Source organism: Telmatherina bonti (assembly GCF_933228915.1).
Source record: "Telmatherina bonti genome assembly, chromosome: 5".
Lineage (NCBI taxonomy): Eukaryota > Metazoa > Chordata > Actinopteri > Atheriniformes > Telmatherinidae > Telmatherina > Telmatherina bonti.
The window spans coordinates 11,841,549-11,860,145 of NC_136623.1; the positions used below are offsets into that span (position 1 = coordinate 11,841,549).

At 40.8% G+C, this 18,597-nt stretch overlaps 1 protein-coding gene across 4 annotated transcripts in view; it reads right to left on the reverse strand.

Annotated features, from left to right (window-relative positions):
* Nucleotides 1–11,582, reverse strand: part of sema6cb (semaphorin 6Cb) — a 166,432-nt gene extending 154,850 nt beyond the window's left edge. For all 4 annotated transcript variants that reach the window (XM_079240098.1, XM_079240099.1, XM_079240096.1 and 1 more), the window contains exon 1: nt 11,367–11,582. The gene's annotated coding sequence lies outside the window, so the exon portion shown is untranslated. The remainder of the gene's footprint in view (nt 1–11,366) is intronic.
* Between the last annotated feature and the right edge of the window lie 7,015 nt (nt 11,583–18,597).

Below are 18,597 nucleotides of genomic sequence, written 5' to 3' on the forward strand. Positions count from 1 at the left end.
TTCATTTTGTTTACAACTAGTAATTGAGTTACAGAGTCCACAAACGAGACATTATGAAACTATAAATCTGAGTTGTCCAGACTGGAACATCCGTACTGAAAACTGAAGCCTACATGTGGATCAGGACTGTGTTCCCATCGGAGTTGAAGCTGTGTAAAACGAAGTCATCTGACTTCAACTCTTTCCAAGTGCAATCACAGGGCAGGTGTTAGAGGGTCATGATGTAGCACGGTGTTGTTTTGGGTTTTTTTTTTTAACTTGTCCTGTCCAGCATTAAAGCAAACAGAATGATGTTCTGCCTGCTGTGCTGTGCTGAGCAAATGTGCTTTTTCCAAGAGTAGATTTATATATATATATATATATATATATATAAAGAACACCTTGAGAACAAAATTAAAAAAAGTTAAACTGCTTGTTTATTTTGCATAAGTGTCTGTTTTACTAAGTTTACAAAGTACTGCTGGACCTGACCGGAGAAGAAGACAGAAAAAGGATAGAATGTGAACGGAGAGGGAAAGGAAAAAAAACAGAAGATGAACAGAAGAGAGAAATATACAACATAGGAAACAGTATAAACCAATCACAAGTTCTACACCATCTGCAACACCTGTACAGAAACATAAAGGACGTCTCATGGTCCCCCCGCAGGAGGACAAGGTCAGAAACTATAGGCGCACCAGAAATGGATCAAACCAGAAATACATCCAGAAATGAGTTAACGTAAAATGTCTATTATTGCGTAAACCTGCAGGTCTCCGAGGTGTGTGTGTGTGTGTGTGTACACACACACACACACACACACACACATACATAGCAATAGATTTAAAATATCTAAAGCTTTCAGGGCATGATATTCCGGTTTTACTAGAAAGAAAAACCCAACAGACCTATTTAAGTGAATTTACCATTTTGAAAAATGAACCATGATAAGGAGCGGAGCTCTACTGGACTTTCCTCTTGATCGTGTTGTTTTGCAGAAAGCCATTTCTGCAACCGAGGCGTAGACATCTGTTGTCTTCTGCATCCTGGCACAGAGCAGAACTCACTTTGACTTTTGCTGAAACGCTGTACGAAGCAGGAAGCAGAGACTGAGATGGGATGGTGGAGGATTATTTATCTTAAGTTTTGTTTTTGATTATTTTTTAACATTTGTTATTCATTAAACAAAAGTGCCACCGCACAAATTTTATATCGCTAGCAGCATTGTGCACATCTAACACTCGCGAGGACGATTATGAACTGGAAGGAGGTAAGTTCTGAAATCCAGGTGAAGAATTGTAAAAAGTCTTGTGGACCGTCCGCGTGTCCAAGTCTTTAAACTGGACTTCCTGACATTCTGTCCCCCTGATCCATGTAGCTACAGGCCAACACTAGCACACAGTGTTTTGCTGGAGGGTTGCTGTCAGACTTAGACATGAAGTCAGTATCAGCGTGTGTGTGTGTGTGTGTGTGTGTGTGTGTGTGCATGTTGCCCCCTTATTCCTGTCACATTCTCCTGTCATTCAGTTGCGACATTAAAGCAATACTGTGGTCTGGATTTTTGTTTACCGTCGGATAGTTTTCGTGCCGTCAGTCACCAGAAACTGCCCCTCAGGGAGACGATGGAGGCAGGGGGGAGAGAGAGAGGGAGGCAATAAAGAGAGCGATCAAACAAAAATTCATGCCTGGAAAATGCAAGTTTCTTGTGTGACTGAGAGGGGGGGCAGTGGGGGGAGGAGGGGTTGTTGTGGGGTGTTTTTCTGTCTGTCTCTCTTTGTGGAAATACGTTTACAGCTTCAGAGTAAATTAATTAATATGTTCTGTTGCCTGAAGCAGTCATCCACATCACTGCAGGGGTACACACACACACACACACACACACATTCATACACACACATATGCAAAATTATCATTCATAATTACTGGGAAATTGTTCACGCGTTCGGAGCATCACAGTTTGCCTCCAACTCAGCTTTGCAAAAAGCATCTTGACCTCGTTCATGATCAGTAGTTAGTAGACTTTTTGTAAAATGCTCATTTTTAATGAGCACCAACCTGTAACCTAACTTTAAACATGCATCATGGAAATTAGCAGATTTCTGAACTCGCTTTTAAAAAGAAGAGTCCAACTGGCTGGCTGAGGAAAAGGTTTTTCTGCAACATACACCAGGTTATCCATACGTAACCAGCATTCAAGCTGTAAATCAGTGAAATGATTAATACATAAACCTGCATTTCCATTAACCCTATAATTCCTCAAAACCTAAATATCATAATCAAAAACCAGCAATAAAGAGATGTTCATTTCGAAAAACCTCTTGAATATCACAAATAACTTTTCATCCTCTTATGAGGTGGTTTTACAAACGTTTCCATATAGAAGTATATCACCAAAATGTAATGGAAACACTTTTTACGCATTAACGCGTCCCTGGATGTGATGTCAGGGTTCATGTGAGCAGTTCGTTTCTGGTAAAAAGGTGTGTTATATGGGGTAAACAACAATGAAAGTGAGGGAAAGGGCTTCGAAAAGCCAGAGCAAATGCTCTGCAGCAAGTAGAAAACCCCAAAATAACGCTAAGTGGCTCCTTGCATAACCAGTTTTTGTAAAATCTCGTCCGGCTGACGAGATTTCACAAGAACTGCAGGTTATACATTAAACATAGTTCAATGGAAACACTTGTTGCCTGTCAAAAGGTAAAAATATTGCTTTTACTTTGTAAAAAAAAACTGCAATGGAAATGCAGCTAATGACATGTTAACGCAAATTCCTTTTAGCAGTACTGTTATTAAACGCACTGACTGCATAGTTTGAACTGATACAGAAATAAAGTTGTGGTTCTGACACAGAAACTGGCACAACAACGGTCTTTTAAAAGGGACTTTTTAGCTTTACAGCTCTACAAGATTGTTACCTGGACAAGACTAAGGTCATTTTATCCACTGTCAATGTGAACTGAGATACCACCGTAGTGTCCAAAACACCACCTGCCGAGCAGCACACAGCTGATTCAGAAAGCCCTCTCAAGACTTCTTCCTCCTCTGAAAACAGTATGCGATAGATTGCTTCCAGTCCTGATTAGTTCTACAAGCAACAACCTTCCAACCGCTGATCTGGAAACAGTTGGAAACCGCGCTAGAGCTTGTTTTTTTCTAATGGAAAGTGTATCTGTCAAAAGTGATGTGAGAAAGTTTGTATGTAAAAACGTATAAATATACATTATTAGAATGAGAATAGTTCAGAAAACTGAAGGAGAGAAGGAGGTGGTATGTTTCACTCACTCTGGACCACTGCCCAGTTCAAATTCATACATCATTAACTAACCCCCCCCACCCACCACCACCACCCAAGACAGTTTTAAAAATAGACTCAGTTTGATGGAAACCAGCCCGGAGTTCTGAGAAATGGATGAAAATGACCAAGCCAAGTGTAGGCGAGCAGACTTATATCTTACATGGCGTCCAAGCCAAATATTCGCTGCACATATGGTGACCACTAAAACGTACACAAATAATAGCGTGAGAGCTTAAGCACCGATTAAAACCAGCCTGCATCAGCCCCGCAACTTACACACACACACACACACAAAAGTTTCATACATGTATAGACATTCACAGTTACATCTTATGCGCAAAAGCACAGCTGATTCTAAATTTAACACATTCCAGATTTAAGCAAGAAGGAATGCAGGGTGTCGTTTGCAGAAAAACTGGCTGCAGCGCCTGTCTGCAGGGCACAGGGTGCACACAGGGGATCTGATAAAGGCCCCCAGGTTGGGATCCAATCGGAGTTTCCAAAACCATTAATAAACTTTTCAACTAAAATATGGCCTTGCAGAGCTTAACTCCAGCAGTTTACTGTAAAAGGAGAGAGAGAGCAGGGGGACTTGGTCAACTTTTCAGGCGACAGAGTCAAACGGTTTCTGGCATATTTGGAAGAGTTGAAAATTAGATGCAGGTACAACCCCTGCATGGCATGTTACGCTGCTGAGAGGAAAAGCCATTTCAATTTCAAAACACACCCAATAACTATCTAATGGGATTGAAAGAAAAAAAATGTGTGAGCACTTAAATAAATGAAAGATGTGAAAACCTGTCACCGAAGTGTGCGAGGAGCAGAGACAGGATATAATGGCGTCTTACTGGGGAACCAGCAGCTTTGAAGAAAAAAAAAACCAAAAAAAAAAAAAAAAAACCACATCTTGGGTTTTTAATTTCCTGCTTCATTTCACGTTTTAAGGCCATAAAAATACTTCTTTTAACAAGCTGCTATGAGTAACAATGACACATGAGCATAACTACGAGTTACTTCTTCAGTAACCAAGCAGTGACCCTCCCTGGTTACGTCAGCATCATCGCTTCAGGAAAACCAGGATGAGAGGAGCCTGGAAAACCATACAAATCAGATGTCAGGGTAAATGTACAGAACATCATCACCCACAATGCTTTGCACCCTTCTCAACACAGGGCACTTTTTAACCATATCAGCACATCTCTATCTTCAGTTCACAGCAGCAAATTTAATACTCCATCACCCAGTCATTGACCTTGATTTCAAAAATGTTTTTTTTACACACTGAAAAAATGGCTAAATAAATGCTCAACTGGCTGATACTTTACTTTAGCTTTTTAATCTTTTCAACACAGCCTAATATATTCCTGAAAGTCAGCATTTTTACTCATAAACCAATTAATCAGTTCAGCTACAACACAAGAAATCATACAAAGTCCTAAAGCTAACATCAATGCTTCCAAATGGCTCGTTTTGCATGACTACCCGAAACCATAACTAGAAAAAAAAAAAGCAAAGAAGAAGCTGGAATTTCATTTTGTCTTTTGCATTTGGCTTTTAAAAACAACATGTTGACTTTGTGTTTTGATGTTTAGACGTATCGTCGACTAAACAATGAAATTAAAGAGGAAACTGGCAGGAGAGCTGGTGATGAAACAAAGCTTGCAAGCGCTAATATTACTCATCATTCGATTGTCACAAGTTGTTCACTCACACTCAGGACCAAGCAAAGAGTCTAAACAAAACCTTAATAAGATTAACGTTCTCTTATCTTAAAATTGCACAAAGCAGGAGCTAAACCATGCAGCTGGCTCCGAAATACTGGGATAAAATCTAACAGTTTGGCACAGAAGTTTGCTCAGCTCACATGAATTAGAAACAACATACTAATGAACAGCCAAAAAGCTGAATTTTGCCAAAACAGACACGTTTGACAGCAGATTCTCAGGCATCGTTGGCCAGCTTTACCGAAGCCAACCTGTTTTTCAATCTTATCTGGATCCGTTTTGTTTTCTCAGAATTTCATCATTCCATCAGCTGTGAGATTTCAATCTGTGCTGCTAAAGGCAGCATGTGGGACGATACATTACTGGTACGCGGCCAAACGGATCAGCGCCGGAGGGGGGGGATATACTGAATCAAGTTTAATTTTCAAGTTGAGTACAAATACGATCATGGCGACATGTGTCAGTAACAACTTCTTCTGTTGAAGAGAAAACAGATGTCAGCAGTGCCAAATGATCATTTGGAGAGTGTACACCAAGGCGGTGAAAGGCTCTGGATGTCTGCTCGGTCTTTCCAGGGAAATAACCTCTGGCACAAAGATGGATGCTTACATTTCCTCTAGAAGAAACAGACGTTTGGAGGAAACAGGAGAGTAACTGGGCTTTTAGGACAAGCTGTGATAGCCTCAGTGGCTGAACAGGCAAAGAAAATAACTCCAGCATCAGACATAAAAACTTCACAAATTGAAAATCCAAGAAAGGGGGAAAAAAAAAAGAATTGTTACTGTGCCGCCCACCCGGTTTGATTGAGAGACAATTTCTGTGAAATGAAGCAGCGAAAAAACCACTTTAGAAATGGGGATGGAAATAAGAAATTGAAAAAAAAAAAAAAACCTAAATAAAAACATGGAGGAGTAAAAGCAATGTACTGTCAAAATGTTTTTATAAACAATCACTCTGATTTGGCAAAACTTAAGACAGAAGCCAGAACAGCCAGACGAGGAAAACGAGAAAAACAACGCAAAAAGGAGAGAAATACACAAAATAGGGAATACAGTCAAATACAGTCAGTGGTGGTTCTGTAACGCGGGGGGGAAATCAACTCGAAGAAATCGAATATTGGGATTGTTTGCTTCACAATTTTAAAATCGATTTAAAAAAAAAAAAAAATTAAATAAATAAATATAATCCATTACAAAAATTTTGTCATTGTCATTGTTTTTATTGGTCTTTTTACTTGTCTTCTTCGGCATTATAGCAGCAGAATGATGGTCTGGATACTGTGTTGTTTTTCACTCATTGAATTTAAGAAAAATGACGAGCAAAGAATGTTATATACATTACTTTTTTGTTTTTAGTCTACAAACATCAGCAATATCAAAGAATCGTGAAAATTGTCATTTAAATCAATTGTATAAAGTCTGTATAAACTGTATAAAGTCATTCTTTGTTATCAACAAACGGAACAGGAGAAAAATCTGCAGAATATGGATATGCATCACGTCGCTACGTCTGTGCTTAGACCGAAAGGAAAAGCATGTTGTTACCCGCCTACATGTAAAGAATACCTGTAGTTACACAAATACTACCTGCAATCAATAAAACAGCGGTAACCATGACATTTATGATCATCACCTAATCACACACATGGAAGCAGCATTTATTAAACACACAAGGAAAGTGTGTGATTATCAGCCGATGTTCTCCTTATCCAACACGCTGTGGCTGTTTCACATCAACCAATCGGCTTCTTAGGACTTCTCTCCACCTGCCGAAGACTCCCCAGACGTCCTCCGCAGCGTTTTATTCCTCACAACCCCAGCTGCCATTTTTACCACATCAGAACCGCTGTCTTTGTCCAGCTTAGTCTGAACACACACAATTATAATTGTTCACAGCAAAATATAAATAAATAAATATGGAGCGATGGTGACTCAGCTTCTTCTGTTTGGGACACAGCCTCACAAACGATGCAGGGACGTACTTGACTGGCAACATCAGCGCTCTTGTTGAATAGGTTAATTTTTACAAAACCATACACGTCATCTCAAAATAAATCAATATCTGATTTTTGAAAGCAAGCTTATAGTTTCGAACTTAACAGACGCAACTGAGAGTTTGTGAGTTTTTGAAAATCTTCGTCCTCAGTCATCAGATAATCCTTTAAAATAATGATCCGAGGCCATGCTAACTACTTTTTCACACAATCACATGAAAAATGCATGAAAAACACAGAAGATTCCATTTTGGATGATTCATTTTCTTTCCTTTCAAGAGAGATCCTTTTTGTTCGCTTTGCCGCTTCCAAGCAGCCTGTTGGTAGCGTCTGTCATGCAAATCAAAGCGCGTGTCTGTGACGCTGTATGAAAGGAGAACGATTCCATCCTTCATCTAAAAGGGCAGCCAAAATAAGAAGACAGGGAGACAAAAAAAAACATGAGTCTACAGGTATTATCACTCCAACGGCAACGTTTCCTGTGAAAAACCTCGATGAAAACACAGAAACATCAGCACATCACCGACATGAAGCAGAGAAAAAAACACAGCAGTTGAGGTTTAATTTTCGACAGACTCTTTCATGGGACATTATCCCCCCCTTTTCTAGTCTAAAAACATAAATTGCAGTTATTTTGCTGATTTTACGAGCTTCTCATGATATGCTCCCCTCTAATTGTTGGACTCTGTCCACTAAGTTTCATGAAGGGCATAAGCAGACAGTCCTGCAGTGTTCCTGCTGCTCTGTTTGTGGCCATGGTGGGTTGGCAAGCGAAGCCTAAGTCCATGTTTGACAAGGGGTTAATGTTTCTGAAGAGCAGCTCGGCAAAAACCACAGGAAGACAGCCAGTCTGGATGGACGGTCTGAGGCCTGTCACCGGTCCAGTTTGTGGTCTGCCACCTCCCGCCTCCTTTTCTTCCTTTCCCTTCTAGCCTTTCACTGAACTACAAGGTTTTCCTCTCGAAATTTACACTCATTTCAGCCTGGCTGTAATTTCCACTGCCGGACTAACCACACCAGAACCAGAGGGGGAGGGGGAACGACTGCACGCCTGTTTTTGGAATCACAAGTAATTATAAGTGTGCCAGGGGTTCACATCAAACCAGTGGGAGGGATGAATTCACCTTAACTTTAAGCAGGCTTCACCCTTACCGAGGAAACAGATGCAAGTAAACTGGCACCATCTACAACGCCACTGTGCTACAGGCGATCTATAAATGAACTTAAAAAACCATGCAGGCTAATATACCTGGGAGATTCGGAGCTCCGCATCAGCTAAACAATAAAAAAATAAAACAATTTCTTCCAGGCACAGCGAAGAAGCTGCTTCTGCTCAGCTGGGAGAGCACCTGATCGTTACTGAAAGACAGAGAGAGAGTAAAAAAAAAAAGAAAAGCTCCCAGTCAGAGCAGTGATGGAGGAGCCACTTGCCATGCTGCAGAAAGCACGAGGCAGGTCCGTCTGCCGCGCTTAACCTGCGTGTTTGCAACGCTTCATGCAACATGTTAATGTGATTTCTCACCAGCTGTGGCCAAATGGGGCCAGACCTGGAGGCCAAGGCCTGGTGGTCTCAGCAGATAGCCTGGGCAGGCCTGTGCTGTGTCAGGCCAGGATTATGGATGACAGGGAGCTTGCAGGGCTGACAGGTAATAATTCACTCCCCAGGGGTCCCACACCCTTCGCTGGTTACAATGCAACAAGCCAGTAAACGGTGGATTTGCAGGGGGGGGGGCCTTGGAACTCACATCCTCAGAACCAACCCTCCCCCCCCTATTTTTTTTTCTTCCATGCCCTTCAAGAAACAAGACTCTCACTGGCTACACAGTTGCCACGGGTAACCAGCCATTATCAAAATGAAATATGAGGTGCCACAGACCGGTGCCGCTTTCAGGTGCGGGGGCCAAACAAAGTCCCATGTGTCGCGGGTGTGGAGGGGAGATTAACTGTTGCTTCCTGAAGCACCGAGCCATCCTTTAGACATCAGCAGTTGCGCATGTGCTTGAGATCAGAGACACTTCAGACAAATCACGGTTGTTAAGGTGGCACAAGGATGGCCTAAAATATATCATCAAGCACTCTCACATTCCACTGCGATTACTGTGGTGGTGGTGGTGGTGGGGGGGGGGGGGGGGGGGGGGGGTAGTAGTATTAGAGCAACAACTGAGCAACTTCAAGTGCTCCTGAGGCGTTAATGTAAAGTGTTTTCATCTTTTCTCTTTTTTCCTTGCTCAAGCTGCCGAATCAAGTGTGTGTGTGTTTTATATGTAGCTGTGTTCAGATGCTCAGCACCTTATCTTGATGATGAAAATGGAAATAGGCAAGCTGAATGTCCCCCCAAGGGCCACAGCCCTCAGCCTCTGGTTAGGAACCTATTTCAACCATCATTACCCCCAGGACCATTAGGAAGATGCCATCTGCACACACACACACACACACACACACACACACACAGGGCCCCTCCATCCGGACCTCTTGTCGTTTTAAACTAAAACCAAACGACAAAATGGAAATCAGAAATAGAATTATACACTGGGCTAAATGCACCATTAACCATGCAAACTGAGCAACGTGGGCCTGAGAACGAGAGTTTGGATGGAAAGCAAGCAATTTCCAGGAGTGATGAGGAAAGAGCGCACATTTACGGCTGGAAGTCAGCCGAATGAGAATTTCCTAATGGTTATGGGTAGAAGAGGAGGAAAAAAAACAAAGAGGAACTGGTTGACTGAGTGTGGGCGACTAGCGCAAACGAGAGCTGAATGTAGATCGCCGTGCACTATTCATAGTGCGAGTGGGAACACAGACAGACCTGCTGGTTAAGAATTAGACATCCCACTTGTCCCTGTACAGAAGAATCACCTCGCCTTGTCATGTCAAACAGAATAACCTGGAACCACCCCGGAATACACTCTCAGCAGGGAAGAGTGCTAAGTCACTGTACAACTGCGGTAAGAAACCGCAAGCCATTAGTGCACCCCCCTTCCTCATCCTCATCCTATGATATCACTGCAGCAGCTGAGAGGAGTTGGGACAAAGCAAAACCAAAGAAAGTCACAAGATCTGACCACGCTGTCTCCACTTAAAACATCTGACTGCCGGGACCAGGGAGTGCATGATGCTTCTTTCCCTAACAACAAAAACAAAAGCCACATCCTGCATCAGTAAATATCGCTGTGTGATTGGGGGGCAAAGTTGAGCAAACTTTTCCAAAAACTATGCTGGTTTAAAAAAACAAGAGCCAAGCACTCTTGCAATATTGCAGTATTAGTTTACAAAAGGCCAAATAATAATAATAATAATAATAATAATAAAATAAAAAGTAGTGGTGCAGTCTGTCCCTCTCTGCACCCTGGCAAGATTTATTTCACGTTCCTCTGCTGAACTGAAACTGAACACCCACTGAGGGAGATGAGAGAGTCAATGCACGACAAGCCGAGACAAATCATAGACCCACATTTCTGCAGAAAACGACTTAAAAACGCAGCTCAGCTCCATTTCAACATAAATAACCACCAGCAGCTCCTCGGACGCACAGGTTTCAGATTGTCTTTGTGCGTGGCAGTGGGGTCCACCAACACAGGCTGCAGCTTCGAACTGCGTGCAGGAGCAGAAACCTGTTACAACAATGAGATCATCACCTTTTTATATATATATATATATATATATATATATATATATATATATATATATATATATATATATATATATATTCTTTTTCTTTTTTCACCCCCCTGCTTGGCATTAAAAGCAATCTGCAGATGAAGTAAGCATGATTTAGGAGGTAAAATGTAGGCGAAGTGGGAGGGAAATGCGCAACAGTCACGCAAACACTGTTCTCCCTGTTAAATTAATTGGTTTTGTCATCTGCTGCTTATTCTGCACAAACCCATCCAGTGTAAACAAGTTCGGCTTGTTTTCGCTCGAAAATAAAATCGGCATCCAAATTCAATCAATGTTCCAGGCAAAATGCCACTCAAACGAGACGCGCTCGTGATAAGTTGTGGAGACTCTTGGAGCAATAACACGAGTGGAAACATGATCCAGTGTCATCCACTGCCAACACTAAATATATATATATATTTTTTTATTTTTTATTTTTTTTATCTATCAGGGGGGAAATTTGCAGCATCAGCAAGTAAATCCTTGTCATTTCTGCAACTGTCTCTGCAGATTAAACTTTTCAAGAGTTAAAGAACATTTTTAAAACGATACGGTGTTTCTGTGATGCTGTTTGTGAGTAAATGTTATTATTCAGAGGATGAAGCAGCATGTTGTCCGTGGCTCAGTTGGATCATCAGAGCCGTAATGAGCAAAGGGAACCCAGCTGCGACAGAACCTCTCCTCCCAGTCTGCAACCAGCAAACGAACCACTTCTTACCTCATTGTTTCTTTGCGACTTCCACCGTGGAAAAAAGCTGCGTCGCAGTCTTCCTGCGGTGTTTGTGTCGCAGTGACAAAGCAGTCAAGTCTCAATGAAGAAGGTTGTTAAAAAGAAAGAAGTTGTAAGTTTAAAGCGGGTTGTTTTTTCTCTCTCTCTCTCTCTCTGCAGACAGTTTATATTCCCAGAGCGCCAGCGTAGCAAGAAGGCGCCCCTCTCTGCTGTTAACAGGACTGGAACCAGTCAGACTGAACATCACAACATTTCGGCAGCAGTTTAGGCCACGCCCCCATGACGGAGTTTGACAGGAGTTCCAACCAATAGCGAAGTGACATAAGAATTCGGTCGCCTCCAATTGGCTATTGGCGCGAGTGTGAATCTTGCGCTCCGCCCAGCAGGGCCCACTTTTCTTCCAGATGTTGAATGCCTGAACATTTGAGCCCCTACAAAAGCAGACGGCCAATCAGACCACAGGAACGAGGATTTAAACAAGCACACATTCTGACTTTATGGGAGGGATTAGATCTATTTAAACGACTATGAAAATGCATTAGCCACATTATTCTCTTGTGAATCATACTTGTTATTGGTTATCCCATTTACAAACGTGTGATATTGTAATTATTCCTCATAAAAAGTTGGTATTTTACTGCTCAGATATGGGAACATGAAATTTATTATATTGACTAGCACAATGTAAATTTAGCCATTTTGCGGTCGGAGCGGAAGGACCAAATATCAAATCCCTCAGAGCCATAATATTTCTGTTTAAGGCTATTTTGTCTTTGTTGCGTATTGTTGTTGATGATGATTGTCATCTGTTTGTTTTATTTCTGCAGTCGTTTTTGTTTTATTAAATTAAGAATTTTTTAAAAATAATTTCATTAATCCTTTATCAACCCAGGCAAGTCATCAAGAATCCAAGCAAAAGGCAAAAGATAAGAATTGAAAGATAGATATATAAAAAGTTTACAATAGTCTTATTTTACCCAAAAGGACCTAACCTGTTTTTTTGTTTGGTTTTTTTTTTTTTTTTTTTTTTTTTTTGTTAAATAAAACTTTAATCTGTTGTATTTAAATGAATGGAACCTTAATGTCACAGACACTACTCCGACTAATTTAATTTATTCAGTAGTAGTGTTTTAAATTTTGAATTCTGCAATACAATCAAAACAACCTGGTGATGAGGTAACAAAAGAAAAATGAAAGCCGCAAGCGGGATCCTTTGGGTCCATGCGTCATGCCAAAGACCGCCCATCCACAATGCAGACTGTGATGTGTTAAAGACCTTCCAAATATGAATGCTGTTAAATTTGGTGCAGATCCAATGTATTTCTATGGAGACATACAATGCAAGTAAAGCGAAAAAATGGGCATAAACACCAAGATGGCGGACACCCTGTTGCCATGACAACAGGTGTTTTATTTACCTTTTTTTGCTTTTCTTGGGGTGTTACACGTGTGCCAAAATTTTTGGCCAACTTCAAAGTAGACGTTCGGGACCCTCATGACCCCCACTTACAATGTCACAATGCACAGTAAATAAGTCAACCTTTTTTCCATGGGTTGCCACAGTAACACAGCTTGTCCTATTAAAAAGATTTAAACAATTTTTCATCCCCATCTTGTCACAAAGCTTCCTGTTGAAAATAAAGTCAATCGCACATACAATGCACCCAAATGGAAAAAAATGGGGTTAAAAAAAAGGGTCGTAAAGACTAAGAAGGCTGACACCCTGTTGCCATGGCAACAGGTGTTCATTGACATTTTTGCTCATCTTAGACATGTGTTCGACATGTGTGCCGAATTTCGTTTTCCTACATCAAAGCAAACTTTTTTGACCCAATTCTATAGGAGATTTTTTCCATTTCTACGGCAGACCATAGAATATCGCTATTTTTGCTGGAATTGTGGTATGTGCCAAGTTTTACAACTTTTCACAGCGGCAAAGGGGGTAAAATTTGAGTGAGTTGTGCTGAGAAGAAGAATAATATAGAAGAAATGAGCTATTGGCTCGGACCCTATTGTAATCAAGATGGGAATTCTGGAAGCTTGTACAATCAATAGACATATCTGAAGACAAATCTGTAACAGGTAAGGGTGTCAGGATTCAGTATGAAATGAGGATTATGTCTAATGTATAGGAACTGCTAAAGAAGTATGGGCAGTTCTAGACAAGCATCACAACATGTAAGTAACAGCTCTGAAAAGTTCGAGTGCAGTAAAAAAAAACATTCAGGTGGCTGAAGCCCAATTATTAGGATATGCAAAAAGTCAAGACAAAACATTTACAATATTTACAATCTGCAGAAACTGTCTTGTTCAACCTTTTCACTTTCAGGAGTTTTAGGGAGTGAGCTTCATTTGGTTAACAAATGGTTTAATCAAATACATATTTTACAGCTGATCAATTAATCCACAACAATATGCAATATCAGCCTAGTTGGAACTGCTCCAACAAAATTACCAAGGCAGCATCAAAACCATTTTGTTAAGCAATTAAGCATAAAATAGTTTTTGATCACCATGATTAGGTGTGGATTAACTGCCCATAAAAAGTGATCAGAGTCTTGGAAAATGATAAATGTCCAGATGCACTCAATCCAGCTAATGTAAAGCAAACAACAAATAAAGGCAAAGGTGGGAGCAGCTGGCTGCAACACCTTCCAACCAGATTGCAAACGGTTCTTCTCTGCTTCAGGTTCCCATCAGAGTGGGGTTTGTACCCAACAGGGCACACCTGGCCAATCCAACTTGATAATCTGTCCCACAACAGAACTTCTGCATCTCTCATGGTTCTTCAGTATCATCTGTTGCAGAATTGCTGCAGCCTCTGTCCAACACATCTGTTGGGGGAAAAGCCCTGTAAGTCTGTATGGAGCGCAACAAACAATTGGATTGGCTGAACTGCCTCGAGCATCGAGGAGCATGAGATGTGACACGTGACCAAATTGCACCTTCACAGACATCAGGCAATATGAATAGATTAAAGAGGGATGAGCCAATTCCAAATGGCATAACTATGTGTGCCATTTTGATAGATGAATCACAGTTTTTAATTTTTATTAAGCAATAGTTATTTCAAAGTTAATTCTTACATCTTCAATCTCACATAGTTTGATGGAAGGCGCTGGATGCTAATAAGTCAATGCTACACTATGTTAAAACAACATTTCCAACCTCACTTGCAAAAACATTAACAGAAAAAAAGATGTAATAACTGCAGTTTCATATACTTCATCTGGGTTTTTAATGCATTTCGCATCAAGCTTTAGGTATGCAAGATGTGCACTTGAGCAATGTGCGATTAATATGCAATGGAAGACATAAAACTAATTGCTTGTGGCATCACAACGACACAACTCCTGAGTAGTCAGTGGTGCTGAATTGATGGGTCATCTGCAGTTTTCTGTGCCTCACATGCACATGAACCTTTTAAGGTCCTGGTCTATCATTTGGTAGAGGTAAATTTGCAGTGACTTTGATTAATTTCTTTAAGAATTTGTGGAAATTAACCTGCCTGAGCATCTCTACCAATTGGTTTGGGTGTGTAAAACCCAAACTAAGTGTTTGCTATAACACAACTGTTTCAAATTTCAACCCTTTCACTGTTGTTACATCATTATTAACTTCTTGTTTTTAACATCTCAACCATTTGCTAAATAAAAAAAAACATTTATTCTGTTTATTCTTGTCCAAAATCAACAGAAAACCACAGAGAAATATTTTTCTCTGGCCTTTATCTTAGAGTGAAAGTTAAAAGGTTAACCAACATACAGCCGCTGACAACATATGCCAAACCAACAGAACACCTGATGTTGCTACCAACCATTGCAAACACATTTTTTCCTGTAGATTCCACAGAAAAGTATGAACATAATATGAAAAACATGTCGGATATGTGTTTACTTTATTCATGGTTTGACATAAATAAAAGATAGTGGGGATAAATTTGCTCGGTTGCTTGGATAAATGGATGCAGAATGGATTAAGGTGATTGATGGTGGAGTGAGAAAAAAATGTGAACGGGTAGATAAATGCATTGAAAACAAAAGAATAAATAAACAAATCAAGCCACCCTTGTAGTTAAATAAATTCTTAAGGCACCTAGGATAGCACATTCCTAATATTTATGATATTTAATCCCCACATGCAGTTTATAACTGCATATTTTTGCTTAGTTTTTCCAAGCAAGGATAGATTGCAGCTCCTCACATGAGCCAAAAACTCAGTTTAAAATCCTCAGCAAGTTACAAATAAGTATTTCTTAACAGGAAATTGTAAAGAACTTGAACCATTCAACATCTACAAAGCATAACAGTCTGAAAAGATTCATAGAGGTTCTAGGAAAACCCTAGCCCAAGTAGGATACGGGAAAAAACAGCAGTGCACATAATCTTCAAGCTCCAAGGCTGCATTAAATGAAAAGCTGACATGAACCGCTATCATACCATCATAATCAATACAGCCACATGAGCTTGAGAGTACTTTAGAAAACCAGCTTTGCTCCAAACAGCCTCTGCAGTCAGAACCGGAAACCGTATTTCACAGTGAGGAACACTGCCAAGTTCTCTGGGCACAAGCTCATCATAGATGGACAGAAAGATGGTGGACAAGTGTTCTGGGACTCAGATGAGCAGACATTTCAGCAAAGAGCAGCTGGCTCTACGTTCAAAAGATAAAAAATAGCATCCAGGTTATCAGTCAAAGCTACCTGTATATTGGACCGTTGGTGTTCATTGCTTGGGTAACTTTTATGGGGGAAGATCCTATTTTTGCAGAGGCCTTTCTTGGAAATTTTGAGAGGCATATCCTACAAAAAGGACGTCTTTTACTCTGAGGTAATGATCATTTTAATGAAATGAAATGAAAAACACTTTATTAAATTTTCATTACATTTCATGAAAATGATCATTGAAATTAATTAAATGAAAAGGATAATTGAACAATGAAGACATTTTGCGCATGTTTTGCACAACTTACATCAGTGTTTCTCATACAAGCAGATCGTGTCTGCCTGGAAGGGCTGCCAGCAGTCCCAGCTTGTCCATTAAACTGAAATTTTTTTGGCTTAAATTTTCAAATCTATTTTTAATTTCTGTATATAAACATGCATAGATAGATAGATAGATAGATAGATAGATAGATAGATAGATAGATATGGACAAAATGTTCTGACAACAGTTAGCTGTAGCTGATCGCCAGAGAGACGATAAGTCACCTGTGAAGAGACGGTCGTGCTGAGACATTTGGTCTGACTGCATCTGTGTTTGACGATAATCTAATAGATGACCATGACCTCGCTGACTCATTCGTCCCCTGCCTTCATCTACTGCATTTCCATTTCTGCTAGTCTCTCTTGTCAAAATGCTTCTGAGTTCCTCACAGCAAGACAGTTCAAGTGGCCTCTGCAGTGATTGTGATGCATGTACCACCACGTTGGCGGTCAGATAAATGAGGGGGCCTCCTATCTGGTCATGCTTGCTCATCGCATTCCTCTTTGGCCCCAAGCAGCACAAAAAGTAAACCCCAATGCTTTGAGTGAGCCGTGACTCAAACCACTAGGTTCACTCCTGCTCTTTATTTTTGTCAGTGGAACCATGCCTGTCGCGGTGAGGCGCTTTCTAAGGTTGGGACAGGACACGAGCTCAGATGGCAATGATTCACGATGATCTGATAAATCTTTATCGACCCTCGGTTCACCATGACATTCTCCAAAAGCTTTCTCCAGTAAGCGAGCTTGATAAACAGCCAACATGTTCCTTTGGGTTTTCATTACGGCTCAGATAAGTGCTGCGATTCTAATTCTGACTACGCCGAGTAAATGCAAAACACACTGATAAAATGATTCCTGGACAGATAGTCAGAAGAGTTCAACATTTAAGGGTATACAAGTATTAGATTTTTTGTGAATGGCTTACAGCAATGATGCCTCTCTCTCTCATATCTGAACAGCGCTCCCCAGCCCAATGCTACTTATCTTAATTTAATTCAGTTCAATTCAATTCAACTTTATTTATATAGCGTCAAATCATGGCAATGCCATCTCAAGACGCTTTACAGACAGAGGGGAAAACATAATGAAGGCCAATTCATAACAGCCTATATAAGGAAACCAACAGATTGAGTTGAGTCCAACTCAATCTCCCATCCTGAGCAAGCACACTGGCGACAGTGGGAAGGAAAAAACTCCCTTTTAACAGGAAGGAAACCTCCGGCAGAACCCGGCTCAGGACAGGCAGCCATCTGCCTCTGCTGTGTGGGGGGAAGAGGACAGAAAGACAACAGACAACAGGAACTGCTACTCCCGGCCAGGGAGACCTGCTGAGACAGGAGACATACATGTTAATGATGCAACACTGTTATGGGGGGGGGGGTAAAAGAAAGAGATAAAGAGAAAAAGAAAGAAGCTCAGTGTATCAGGAAATGTCCCTCAGCAGTCTAAACCTATAGCAGCATAACTAAGGGATGCTAACCATCCCTAGCTATAGGACTTATCAAAAAGATAAGTCTTCAGCCTAGTCTTAAAGGTGGGGAGGGTGTCTGCTTCCCTAACACTAACTGGGAGCTTATTCCATAAGAGAGGGGCCTGATAACCAAAGGCTCTGTCTCCTGCTCGGCTCTTTGAGACTCTAGGAACCACAAGTAAGCCTGCAGTCTGCGAACGAAGTACTCTACTTGGTATATAAGGAACGATGAGGTCTTTGATATATAGTGGTGCCTGGTTGTGGAGGGCTTTATATGTAAGGAGAAGGATTTTAAATTCTATTCTAGATTCAACAGGCAGCCAATGAAGAGAGGCTAAAACTGGAGAAATATGATCTCTCATGCTGGTTCTGGTCAGGACTCTGGCTGCAGAATTCTGGATCAGCTGAAGGCTTTTCAGGGCATATTTAGGACAGCCCAGTAATAGAGAGTTACAGTAATCTAGTCTCGAAGTAACAAAAGCGTGAACCAGTTTTTCTGCATCACTCCGAGACAGAATGTCCCTAATTTTGGCTATATTACGTAAATGAAAGAAGGCTGTTTTAGTAACCTGCTTAATATATGGGCCAAAGGACAGGTCAGGGTCAAATATTACTCCAAGGTTTCTCACTGTAGCACTGGAAGCTAAAGTAATGCCATCCAGGTTCATTACAAAACCGGAAAATTTAGCTCTGAGTTTTTCAGATCCAACGAGAATTACTTCAGTCTTATCTGAGTTTAAGAGGAGAAAATTTCTAGACATCCA